This window comes from Siniperca chuatsi, linkage group LG8 (assembly GCF_020085105.1).
Source record: "Siniperca chuatsi isolate FFG_IHB_CAS linkage group LG8, ASM2008510v1, whole genome shotgun sequence".
Classification (NCBI taxonomy): Eukaryota; Metazoa; Chordata; class Actinopteri; order Centrarchiformes; family Sinipercidae; genus Siniperca; species Siniperca chuatsi.
Genome location: NC_058049.1, coordinates 29,714,727 through 29,727,309, shown reverse-complemented (window position 1 = coordinate 29,727,309; position 12,583 = coordinate 29,714,727).

The window sequence follows — 12,583 nt, the reverse complement described above, 5'->3', positions numbered from 1 at the left end:
CTGGACGAATGAGGGACTACACCGTCTTTTTTTTCATAGTTTGTTCATGAACAAACAATCAGGTTTGGTGTAAAAAGGTCACCCCCTGTCAGGCCGCGTGTAAAAGGGATATTACATTTCCTATTTAGTGATCTACCTTGCAGTAACAATTTCTTTCTGTAATTGTAGTAAATCATTGATGGCTTTATTTTAGGACACTACACTTAGTTGCCAGTTTATTACCCAGCTGAATCTAATGCAGTCTAATACAACAGCGCTGCAATAAATCCATCCTTCATGGCTCAGGTGTTGGTCACAACAGGTGGATGTATATGTGGGGGAGATGGTAATTGCTGTCTCTGTTCAAAGATGTTCTCTGGTGTATGAATATCCTCCTTGATTTTTCTCCATCCACTGACCCTGGCCTTTGACCTCTTCCCTTTCTTGGTTTTATTCTGGTGTTCACAGACAGCTTATGTTGTGTATTTCTGGTGTTCAGACAGGTGTGTTCTGGAGTTTTAGAGAGGTGTTGATGCAATGTTATGGTGCTGGTGACCTGCTTTGCATTATACTGAGGGGTGTTTCTAATATTTAGTCTACCCGTATTAATTCATGGGGTGGACAAAAACTAAACATTACAACCTTCATTAAGACAGGATTTATTACATGCCTGTTGTATTACGACTACATGTAGGTGTACCTACTAATCTGGTAACTGTGTGTATATCAAGCAACAAATTAATTCTCCTCCCCTTTGTCCTGCCCTTTATAACCGTGACATTTGACGTTATTTTCATTCTTTTAAATTGCAGCAGTGTGGCATGGTGGGAAGAGAAGCGCTCTCCACGCTCTCTCTTATCAGCTGGGAAGTTTTTCAACTGACTCGACATCTTGTTCCCTGACTTTCCCAGGGATCAGATTAGGGTTGCTGGAGAGATAACAAGCAGAATTCAATTGACATTAACATACCTCGGCCTCATGTGGGAAAACAGAGAGAGGGGGGAAAATTCCTTTTAGATGCATGTCTTCCAGGGGCCCTCTGTTTAATTGCATTATTGTTAACCAAGTGCTGATGCAATTACAAGAAAGAGGCCCCCTTTTTCATCCTTCTCATGTGAGTCACGTTAGTTTCAGCCCAGACTGGGCTCATGAAATCACAGAACACTCATTCTACTCCTGCTCCTCTTCTTTCAAACACACTTACTGTCTGTCTGCTTTGACGTTAGGCTCTGTATGCCCTGCACGTCACTGTCCATCACCCTCTGTCATGTGACATTGTCAGAAAAGAGCAACGAGGTCTCCTGAATTTGTGCGTTCGTGTTTGTGCAGGCGAGTTTGACATGCAGTGATTATTTGTTTATTTCAGTGTCAGAGGCGCGGCCGCGGCGCTCTGGGGCTTTTTATCATCCCACTCACTTCCTGGATTAGAGCGAGTATAATCATACCAAGCATGAATATTCATGAGCTGAGGATCTGAGAGAGAGCAAGAGAGACTGACAAGCAAAAACAGATAGACAGACAGAGCGCTCCCCCCCCACTACCACCACCACACACACACAGTCTAAGTTACACTGAGTAAATACCATGATGATTTAAAACATCCTTATAAAAACACATATAATAATTTTCAGAAGAAATTATAGAACATATATTACAGCTACAAGTGCATCATATGCTTTGGATATTTCATTATTGTTATACAGTAAAGATCTCGACATTCAGGATTTATTTGTTGCTATCAGAGCTCCTCCAAAATGTAGCTTCAGTGTAATGATTCAGTATCACAACCTAATTGGTTGCAATGTTCATAGAGTTAAGTTCATATTGTTTTCTCCTAGTTATGTCCTCTCCAAAAGAAAAAAATAAATTAGTGGATGTAAATCCTACAGTTCCCTCTCAAGGACAGCCACTAATCCATAACCTCGAGCTGGGACATTATCTTTTACAAGACAACATATCAGGGAGCTGTGTAAAGTCATTGATTTCCAGGCTAATGACTCCTAGATTAATGATTATTATCACATGTCACTTGGCCAGAAATGTGTAGTTTCTCATGCGTGTGACAACAAAAGATCATTCTGTCTTTACACACTAAGTTATTGCACCTTAATAGGTTAAAATCTGACTTCTTAAGAGATTCAAGTCATATTAATATGTTCATTTTCACCAACCTAATGTGTTCAAAACTTTTTCTGTGAGTTAGGGGGAGACCTGTGAAGACATCACTGAAATTGCTGCCCTTCACTCCCTGTAATGCTTCTTTCTCTATTCCAACTATTATTTAAATAAACATTTTCTTCTTAATTCAAACTACTACTACTATAATATTATGAACTTCAGTATATACCAACATTTATCAGCTGCATATTTACCAGCCCTCTGTAGTGTAGTTCAAGAGAAAAATTTTCAGGCTTCCTTGGTCAGAGCATGTACACTTGCAACCCTTCTGCAAGTCCTTCTCTGGCTGAGTCGGGAAAGTATTAGAAACTTCCTCTGGCTGAGGGCTAACTTCTTGATGGCTCCTTGCATACATGAATTGCATACAATGAATAGCTCTTCAAGTCTTCTCAAATTATACTGGCCCTACTAGATAAAATTCTGATATTACAGAGTTTTTGATGCTCAGAAAAATGTATTCATGGTTTTACAGCCATTATGTTTGTAATTATTGAGTATGGGAAACAAGCTTTTTGGGCCAGTGTGTGTCACGTGATCCTGCAATACCAAGTGAGGCCACTACACCAGAATTTCTTAGATGTGAAAAGCATTAAGTTGACTGCTCCTAGAAAACACTACCGCAGCTTCCATGTCGACTGAAAATTATGTTGGTGGGACACATATTCACTGCTGATTTGTTAGGGTAAAACAAAACAAAATAACCCCCCATCACAGATATACGAGGCCTCACAGCCAGTAATCACACCTGCTCCCAATCACACTCCTGCTCCCCATCAGTCCCAATCACAGCCGGTACAAAAGCACATTACTCACCTCAGTCTGTTTCCGACCTCGTTCAGACATAGGACTCCCTAAACCATTGATAGAAGGCTTCATTTCAGTTTCCCGAGTTTCCTGTGTTTCTCTAGTCTCCCGTGTTTCTCCCGTCTCCTGTGGTCTTCCAGTCTCCTGTGGCTCTTCAGTGGTTCTCCCGTCTGGATCCCATGATCTCCCCATCTGCCTCCAGTGAGCTCCCTCCTATAGACTCTCCTTATCCCCATACCCTCCATATCTGGTTGTCACGTAATAAATAACATTCTTGTCCATCTCGGTGTCCCCCACCTGTCTGTAACCATAACACTCCCAAACAGAAATTGGCTAACATGAACACAATGTCAGACTGCATGAATGAAGATAAACACAATTATAATTCAGCAATTGTCAAGCTACATGGTATGTCCTTTCCAAGAAGATAAATCAATCTGTATAAATCATATCCACTCCAAGGACAGCCACTAATCTATAACCTCAAGAGTAGATATTATCCTTTACAAGATAACATATTGGCAGGTTAAGCAAAGTCATTGACTTCCAAGCTAATTAATTCTAGGCTAAGGAGGAAACACTATAACTAGTGGTTTCTTCTAAATGGAATCAGTTGAATCCTACAGTATTTCCAGTCTCATCAAAACCATACTCAAAATCAAGAGTGACATTTTCCCTGGCTCCTTCTTAAATCCTGCTCTACACAAACATCTACATGGTGGTGCCTATAACTAAATGTCTTCTCTTTGTGGCTCTCCTGAGAGGAACTGACACTGCATCTCTTGCTTTGCAGCCTCAGAACTGGCAGCAAATCCATTAAAAACTTCCTAGCTTTCTCAGAACTAGATTTACTCTGGTTTGATCCGGAGCTCTCCTTGAATCTGAGGGTGTCATGCAGGTTTCCAAGCAGCTAATATTGGCCAGGTGACCTACACAGCTGACAGGATCAGCAAACCACGTTCTCCTCTGTCTTTTTCTTTTTCTTTTTGCATGAAAAGGCAACTTTAAAATAGGGAACCTATGTGAGTTAATAAGTATCAAACTACTAGTGAATTGGTTATGAGCAAGACCTCATTTTAGAATGGGAACATAGAACTTATCACATATTCTGAGTTAGAAATACTTTAGAGTTATTTGGATACTATTAACACTTGTAGTTTTGTGTTTTGTTACATAAGAATAGACCATATTTATTAAGTGTTATTAATGGTTAAAGGGGAACCAAACTGGGTAGGTGCAATCAATTAAATTTGGCTATCAAGATTATCAAGGATAATTATAAATAATAACTTTAATGAATAAAGTCTTCGGGCAACACTCTTCTTAATGAAGATAAATGATAGCCAATTAATTGATGGAGTCTCATAAAATACACAAAATTATCAATTTGGAACTTAATAATTAAATTAATAACTATAACCAGAATTACCATCAATAGCTAGGTTGAAGGATTTGTAGTTCCACATAGAAGAGGTTGGCAAATTATTCACTCTTGTGCAACATTAAAGAAGCCAGCATAATTATATACAAGCATTTATTAAAAGATAAACAAAGCAAAAACTGCTTGTCTGTCCGTAACAAAAACACACAAACTAACTCTAAATTCACTAAACTATTCAATTCAATTTTATTTATATAGCGCCAATTCATAACAGAAGTTATTCTCATTGCACGTTTCCTATAGAACAGGTCTAGACCATACTCTTAACTAGACCTAACAAATCCCACCATGAGCAAGGACTTGTGGCAGTGGCAAGGAAAAACTTCCTTTAAGAGGCAGAAATCTTGAGCAGAACCAGACTCAGGATGGGCGGCCATCCGAGTGAGAGAGAGAACTACAGAACAAAGGGATGTGTGTGTGTGTGTGTGTGCACGTGTGAGTGCATCCAAGAAGATGGCTGCTAGGACCAAACATGGCATCAAGCAAAAGATTGTGTGTATGTTTCTTTGTTCTGCCTCCGTATGTCTCACGTACACTTGTGCAAGTGGTCAGAACAAGAAAAAGTTAAAGTTCTCTCCTCTGGGTGTGGTTGTCTTTAAGGGCCAAACTAGAGGTATATGATCTGTTTAGGATAACAGTGCCAAGTTAAAGAGTTAGTTATTATGCAAAGACTCTGTCTGTGTGGAGCATAACACAAATACAAAAGAACATGCAGTCTCAACACAAATTAATGAATTCATCTGTTGAGTCCCAACACCACCTTATAAGGCCCATACTGAGCAAAGCATATTAAGATTGTAAATCATGTACAACAACTTCCGTACTTACTATCAGTAAGCAGCAATTAGTAGGTTATTGAGGGAAAACTAGTTAATGGCCTAGTAATTGTAAAATATGTATAATAAATATATATAAATAATGCAACCGCAAGGGGGCAAATGCAACTGCAAGGGGGCACAAGCCAGTGTCTTCTTGTGCCAGTCCCAAGTCTGGATAAATGCAGAGGGTTTGTCAGGAAGGGCATCCGATGTAAAACATATGCCAAATTAAAAATGCGAATTGTGACAATGACTTCCATACCGGATTGGTGGGGGCCCAGGTTAACAACGACCTCCACCGGTGCTGTTGACCTACAGGGTACCGGTGGAAATTGGACTACTGTTGGTCAAAGACGAAGAAGGAGAGGAGGAAGGTGTGTTCGTAGGCAAAGAGAGAAGAGGAAAGCTAAGAATGTAGGACTGACAGTAGGGACTTTGAATGTTGGGACTATGACAGGGAAGGCTAGAGAGTTGATTGACATGATGCAGAGAAGGAAGGTGGACATACTGTATGTCCAGGAGACCAGGTGGAAATGTAGCAAGGCTAGAAGCTTAGGAGCAGGGTTCAAGTTGTTCTACCATGGGTCAGATAGGAAGAGAAACGGAGAAGGAGTTATCCTGAAAGAGGAGTTTGTGAGGAATGTTCTAGAGGTGAAAAGAGTATCAAACAGGTTGATGAGTCTGAGGCTGGAAATTGAAGGGGTGATGTTCAATGTTGTGAGTGGTTATGCCCCACAGGTAGTATGTGAGTTAGAAGAGAAGGAGAAATTCTGGATTGAGTTAGATGAAGTGATGCAGAGCATCCCCAGAGGTGAGAGAGTGGTGATTGGTGCATATTTCATTGGGCATGTAGGTGAAGGGAACAGAGGTGATGAGAATATGATGGGCAGGTTTGGTCTTCAGGACAAGAACGCAGAAGGACAGATGGTGGTAGACTTTGCAAATAGGATGGAAATGGCTGTAGTGAACACTTTCCAGAAGAGGCAGGAACATAGGGTGACATATAAGAGTGGAGGTAGAAGCACTCAGGTGGACTACATTTTGTGTAGATGTTGTAATCTGAAAGAGACCAGTGACTGTAAAGTAGTGGTAGGGGAGAGTGTAGCCAGACAACACAGGATGGTAGTGTGTAAAATGACTCTGGTGGTAAGGAAGATGAAGAGGACAAAGGCAGAGCAGAGGACGAAGTGGTGGAAGTTGAAAAAGGAAGAATGTCGTGTAGTTTCCAGGGAGGAGCTGAGACAGACTCTGGATGGTCAGGAAGTGCTCCCAGATGACTGGACCACTACAGCTAATGTGATCAGGGAGACAGGTAGGAGGGTACTCGGTGTGTCATCTGGAAAGAGGAAAGTGGACAAGGAGACTTGGTGGTGGAACGAGGAAGTTCAGGAGTGTATACAGAGAAAGAGGTTAGCTAAGAAGAAGTGGGACACTGAGAAGACTGAAGAGAGTAGACAGGAGTACAGGGAGATGCAGTGTAAGGTGAAGGTAGAGGTGGCAAAAGCCAAACAAAGAGCATATGAGGACTTGTATGCTAGGTTCGACACCAAAGAGGGAGAGGTGGATTTGTACAGGTTGGCCAGACAAAGAGATAGAGATGGGAAGGATCTGCAGCAGGTTAGGGTGATTAAAGATAAGGATGGAAACGTATTGACAGGTGCCAGGAGTGTGATGGGAAGATGGAAGGAGTACTTTGAAGAGTTGATGAATGAGGAAAATGAAAGGGAACGAAGAGTAGAAGAGGTGACTGGTGTGGAGCAGGAAGTAGCAAAGATTAGCAAGAGTGAAGTGAGGAGGACGTTGAAGAGGATGAAGATTGGAAAGGCAGTTGGTCCTGATGACATACCTGTGGAGGTATGGAAGTGTCTAGGAGAGGTGGCAGTAGAGTTTCTGACTAGTTTGTTTAACAAGATCTTGGAGAGTGAGAGGACGCCCGAGGAATGGAGGAGAAGTGTACTGGTGCCATTTTTTAAGAACAAGGGAGAAGTGCAGAGCTGTGGCAACTACAGAGGAATAAAGCTGATGAGCCATACAATGAAGTTGTGGGAAAGAGTAGTGGAAGCTAGGCTAAGGGCAGAGGTGAGCATTTGTGAGCAGCAATATGGTTTCATGCCTAGAAAGAGTACAACAGATGCAGTATTTGCTGATGGAGAAGTACAGAGAAGGTCATAGGGAGTTGCATTGTGTGTCTTCGTAGATTTGAAGAAAGCGTATGACAGGGTGCCGAGAGAGGAGCTGTGGTATTGTATGAGGAAGTCTGGAGTGGCAGAGAAGTATGTTAGAGTGGTGCAGGACATGTATGAGAGCTGTAAGACCGTGGTGAGGTGTGCTGTAGGTGTGACAGAGGAGTTCAAGGTGGAGGTGGGTCTGCATCAAGGATCAGCTCTGAGCCCCTTCTTGTTTGCTCTGGTGATGGACAGGCTGACAGATGAGGTTAGACAGGAATCTCCATGGACTATGATGTTTGCGGATGACATTGTGATTTGTAGTGAGAGCAGGGAGCAGGTGGAGGAAAATCTAGAGAGATGGAGGTCTGCTCTGGAAAACAGAGGAATGAAGCTTAGCCGCAGTAAGACAGAATACATGTGTGTCAATGAGAGGGACCCAGGTGGAACGGTGAGGTTACAGGGAGCAGAGGTGAAAAAGGTGCAGGGCTTTAAGTACTTAGGGTCAACAGTTCAGAGCAATGGAGACTGTGGAAAAGAGGTGAAGAGGCGAGTGCAAGCAGGTTGGAATGGGTGGAGAAAAGTGTCAGGTGTGTTGTGTGATAAGAGTATCAGCAAGAATGAAAGGAAAGGTGTTCAAGACGGTGGTAAGACCAGCGATGTTGTACAGCTTAGAGACAGTGGCACTGAAGAAAAGACAAGAGGCAGAGCTGGAGGTAGCAGATCTTAAGATGTTGAGGTTCTCTTTGGGAGTGACGAGGACGGACAGGATCAGGAATGAGTACATCAGAGGGACAGCTCATGTTAGATGTTTCGGAGATAAAGTCAGAGAGGCCAGATTGAGGTGGTTTGGACATGTTCAGAGGAGAGACTGTGAATATATTGGTAGAAGGATGCTGAGGTTGGAGCTGCCAGGCAGGAGGTCTAGAGGAAGACCAAAGAGGAGATTTATGGATGTAGTGAGAGAGGACATGAGAGAGGTTATTTGGTGTGAGTGAAGAGGATGCAGAGGACAGGGTTAGATGGAGGCACATGATTCGCTGTGGCGACCCCTGAAAGGGAACAGCCGAAAGGAAAAGAAGTTGTAAAATATGGTCATGCAGAATAAGGCATTATAATGATTAATAAAGAGCCAATAAGCTACTAATATGCATGCTAAAAAGAAACTAGTTAATGGTGAATATGTGTACCTTAATATAAAGTGTTACCTATGTTTTTTATCTCATGACAACCTACTCCATACTAAGCCCACTTTTAACATTCAGAACTCCACTGATGCACTGTGCTGGAAAAATTGCACCCCTTCTTCTTAGTCATAACTCAGTAAAATCTGAACATAAAGACCTCATACACATACTGCTGGAATCAGTGGAACTCTAAATACCAGTTATTCCAAAGTCTGTTGAGGATTTAAATACATAAATCCATTTAGATATTATATCAAAAAGGAACTCCTTACAACTTCAGCTTTTGCCTCATAATAATCAAATTTAGATATGTTTTCTTCGGTATCAAAGTAATCCAGTGATTGTTACCAGTACATCTGAGGTTACAGCGCAAACAGGAACAGCTTTCATGATGTAGTCACCAAACCGTAATATTCTGATTATAAGTGTACCCGATTAGAGGCTAAACAAGACTTAATTCAGAGTGTTAGCATGCTAACATTTGTTAATTAGCAGTAAACATAAAGGTTCTGGTTCTGCTCAAGGTTTCTACCTCTGCCGCCAAGTGCTTGCTCATGGTGGGATTTGTTGGGTTTTGTTGGGTAAATAATATTATAAAGAGTACGGTCTAGACCTGCTCTATAGGAAAAGTGCAATGAGATTACTTCTGTTATGAATTGGCAACCTAGAGTTAAATAGAAAATACAAATAAGATAAAACAGAAGAGTAAAAGTTGCAGTGCAGTGTAAGACATTAATCAAATTAGATTTAATAAGAGGCAGTGGCCAACAGAAAAGTCTTCAGCCTTGACTTAAAAGAATTGAGAGTTGCAGCAGACCTGCAGTTTTCTGGGAGTTTGTTCCAGACATGTGGTGCATAAAAACTGAACGCTGCTTCTCCATGTTTAGTTTTGACTCTGGGGACAGAAAGCACACCTTTCCCAGATGACCTGAGAGGTCTGGATGGTTCATAACGTAGCAGAAGATTATTTTAGCCCTAAACCATTCAGTGCTTTATAAACCAACAGTTTATATCAACCAGTATTTTAAAATCTATAAACCTCAGAACTGAAGTGATGTGACCCACTTTCTTGGTCTTAGTGAGGACATGAGTAGCAGCGTTCTGAATCAGCTGCAGCTGTCTGATCGATTTTTTTAGGAAGACCTGTAAAGACACCGTTACAGTAGTCGAGTCGACTGAAGATAAATGTATGAACATGTTTTTCCAAATCCTGCTGAGACATAAGTCCTTTAATCCTTCATTCTTCAGGTGATAGTAGGCTGCCTTTGTAATTATCTTAATGTGGCTGTTAAAATTCAGGTCTGAGTCCAAGACTACACCACAATTTCTGGCTCAGTTTGTGGTTTTTAACATTAGTTGAAGCGCTAACTTTTAATCATTCTACTGACACAGGAGGGTTTTTTAGCCTGTCGACAGTAGCAAACAAGGCACATGCATTATCATTATTTTTGGCGATGATGTCAGAGAAGAAGGACCGCCTTGCTTTTCTCTGTTCTAAATTATTAATGCAAAGTCTCGCTGGGCACTCTCAAAGAAAACACAGGAATGATCTGAGAGAGCAACATCAGTCACCACAACCATGGAAATATTTAGACCCTTGGAGATGATTAAGTGTCCATAGTTACCAAGAGCACAACACAGTTCCCTGTCCTCAGACTAAACATAGTAGAAATATAAAGTTAGATAAAGCAAGTACTACTGTAAATCCTAAATATAAAACTGACAATAAGATATTAAAGAATATAAAAAATATTATTAGAAAATAATAAAGAATGTGTAAATATGACAGTTGCAGTGTGCAATTTTCAAAATGGGAATGTGCAAAAGTTATAGAGTTATAGAGTATACTGTACTATTGGGGGTGGGAAGCTGTAGACTGAAATAAACTGTTTTTGTGGCGTAAGGTTTTGGACCTGATGGACAGCTGAGGGGAGTGTCTGAAACAGTTTGTGTCAAGGGTGGGATGGATCAGACACAATCTTTCCTGCAGACCGAGTCCTGTAGGCATACAGGTCCTGGAGGGAAGGTAGAATTCTGCCAGTCACCTTCTCAGCAGAGCGAATGATATGCTGCAGTCTACCTTTGTCCGTTGCAGTGGCAGCAGCGTACCAGATGGTGATGGAGGAGGTGAGGATAGACTAGATAGATGGCGGTGTAGAACTGCGCCATCATTGAATTTCTTCAGCTGCCGCAGAAGTACATCCTCTGCTGGGCTTTCTTGAGGTCCTGGGTGATGATGGTGCACAGGAAGACACACAGGGGAGTCACACGGGGTGAGTCTTTAAAGCATTAAGGTCCAGGTTAACCCATCTCTAGTTCAGGACATACAACATTACAAAATCATATTACAATCATATTCGTAAGGAATTTAATGTGAATGTCCACACTACAGTGCTAGTGAAACACAGAATAGGTTCTATCTTCAACCTTTAAAAGGTGCACTGGCCTAAAATGTTGTTTAAAGCTTTTTAGCATTTTTCAGTACAGGAACAAAAAGGACAGCTTTGAACTGTAAGTGTACACAAACCTCTGCTTGGCAAAGCCAATTGGTGAACCATCATCTCCACTTAGCCTCTCGTTTGTCTGCCATGCAGGGTGTTGTTTGAGGAAGAGGGTGCTGTTATCAAATTCTTCAGCTTTCCCAGAGTCCTCACATATCACTCAATGATCCTTTTTTCTTGTTCATTCTATCCATGCTTTCTCCATCTTGTTGATAGTGCTGCAGGCTTACTGCGAACGACACTTGATTCTATCGCCCCTCTGACAAAGAAGGTTAGCTCCATGGTATAAGCCTCAAACCCGCAAATTAAAGCAAACACTGTGAAAACTTGAAAGGAAATGGCGTTCCAACAACCTGGAAGAATCTCGTTAAGTCTGGCAAGTCTTAAAACATATAAGAAAGCCTTCTGTAATGCCAGAGATACTCATCATTAATAGAGGAAAATAAAAACAACTCGAGGTTTCTTTTCAGCACTGTAGCCAGGCTGACAGAGAATCACAGCTCTATTGAGCCATGTATTCCTATAGCCCTCAGTAGTAATGACTTCAAGAGCTTCTTTAATGATAAAATTTTAACTATTAGAGAAAAAATTCATCACGTCCTGCCCTCAACCAGTACCGATTTATCCTCAAACACAGGAACCTTAGAAACAGCTGTAAAACCTGAAATATATTTTGACTGCTTTGCTCCTATCGACCTTCTTCAACTATCTTCAACGATTAATTCATCAAAGCCATCAACCTTAGATGAATTAATCGATGAAGTCAGCTGAAGAAGGTTGACAGGAGCAAAGCAGCCAAAGACATTAATGATCCAGTGTCCAGTTTAGTGACTTAGGGTCATATAGACTAACACTTAGAGGGAGGAGTTAAAGAGTTTGATGGCCACAGGCAGGAATTACTTCCTGTGGCACTCTGTGGTGCATTATGGGGGGATGAGTCTTTCGCTAAAGGTACTCCATTGTTTGTCAAGCATGTCATTGAGTGAGTGGGAGACACTGTCCAAGATGGCATGTAGGTTGGCCAGAATCCTCCTCTCTGACACCACCGACAGAGAGTCCAGCTCCACCCCCACAATGTCACTGGCCTTACAGATCAGTTTGTTGAGGCCGTTAGCATCCGCTACCCTCAACCTGCTGCCCCAGCATGCAACAGCATACAGGATAGCACTGGCCACCACAGACTCATAAAACATCCTCAGCATTGTCCGGCAGATGTTGAAGGACCTCCTCAGAAAATAGAGGCAGCTCTGGCCCTTCCTGTAAAACGCTTGAGTGTTCTTAGCCCAGTCCAATTTATTGTCTATGTGTACTCCCAGGTACTTGTAATCCTCTACAATATCCACACTGACCCCCTGAATGGAAGCCGGGGTTACTGGTGCCTTGGCCCTTCGTAGATCCACAACAAGCTCCTTAGACTTTGTCACATTGAGCTGCAGATGGTTCTGCTCACAACATGAGACAATGTTACCCACCACAGTCATCAGAAAACTTCTGAAGGTGGCAGGACTCT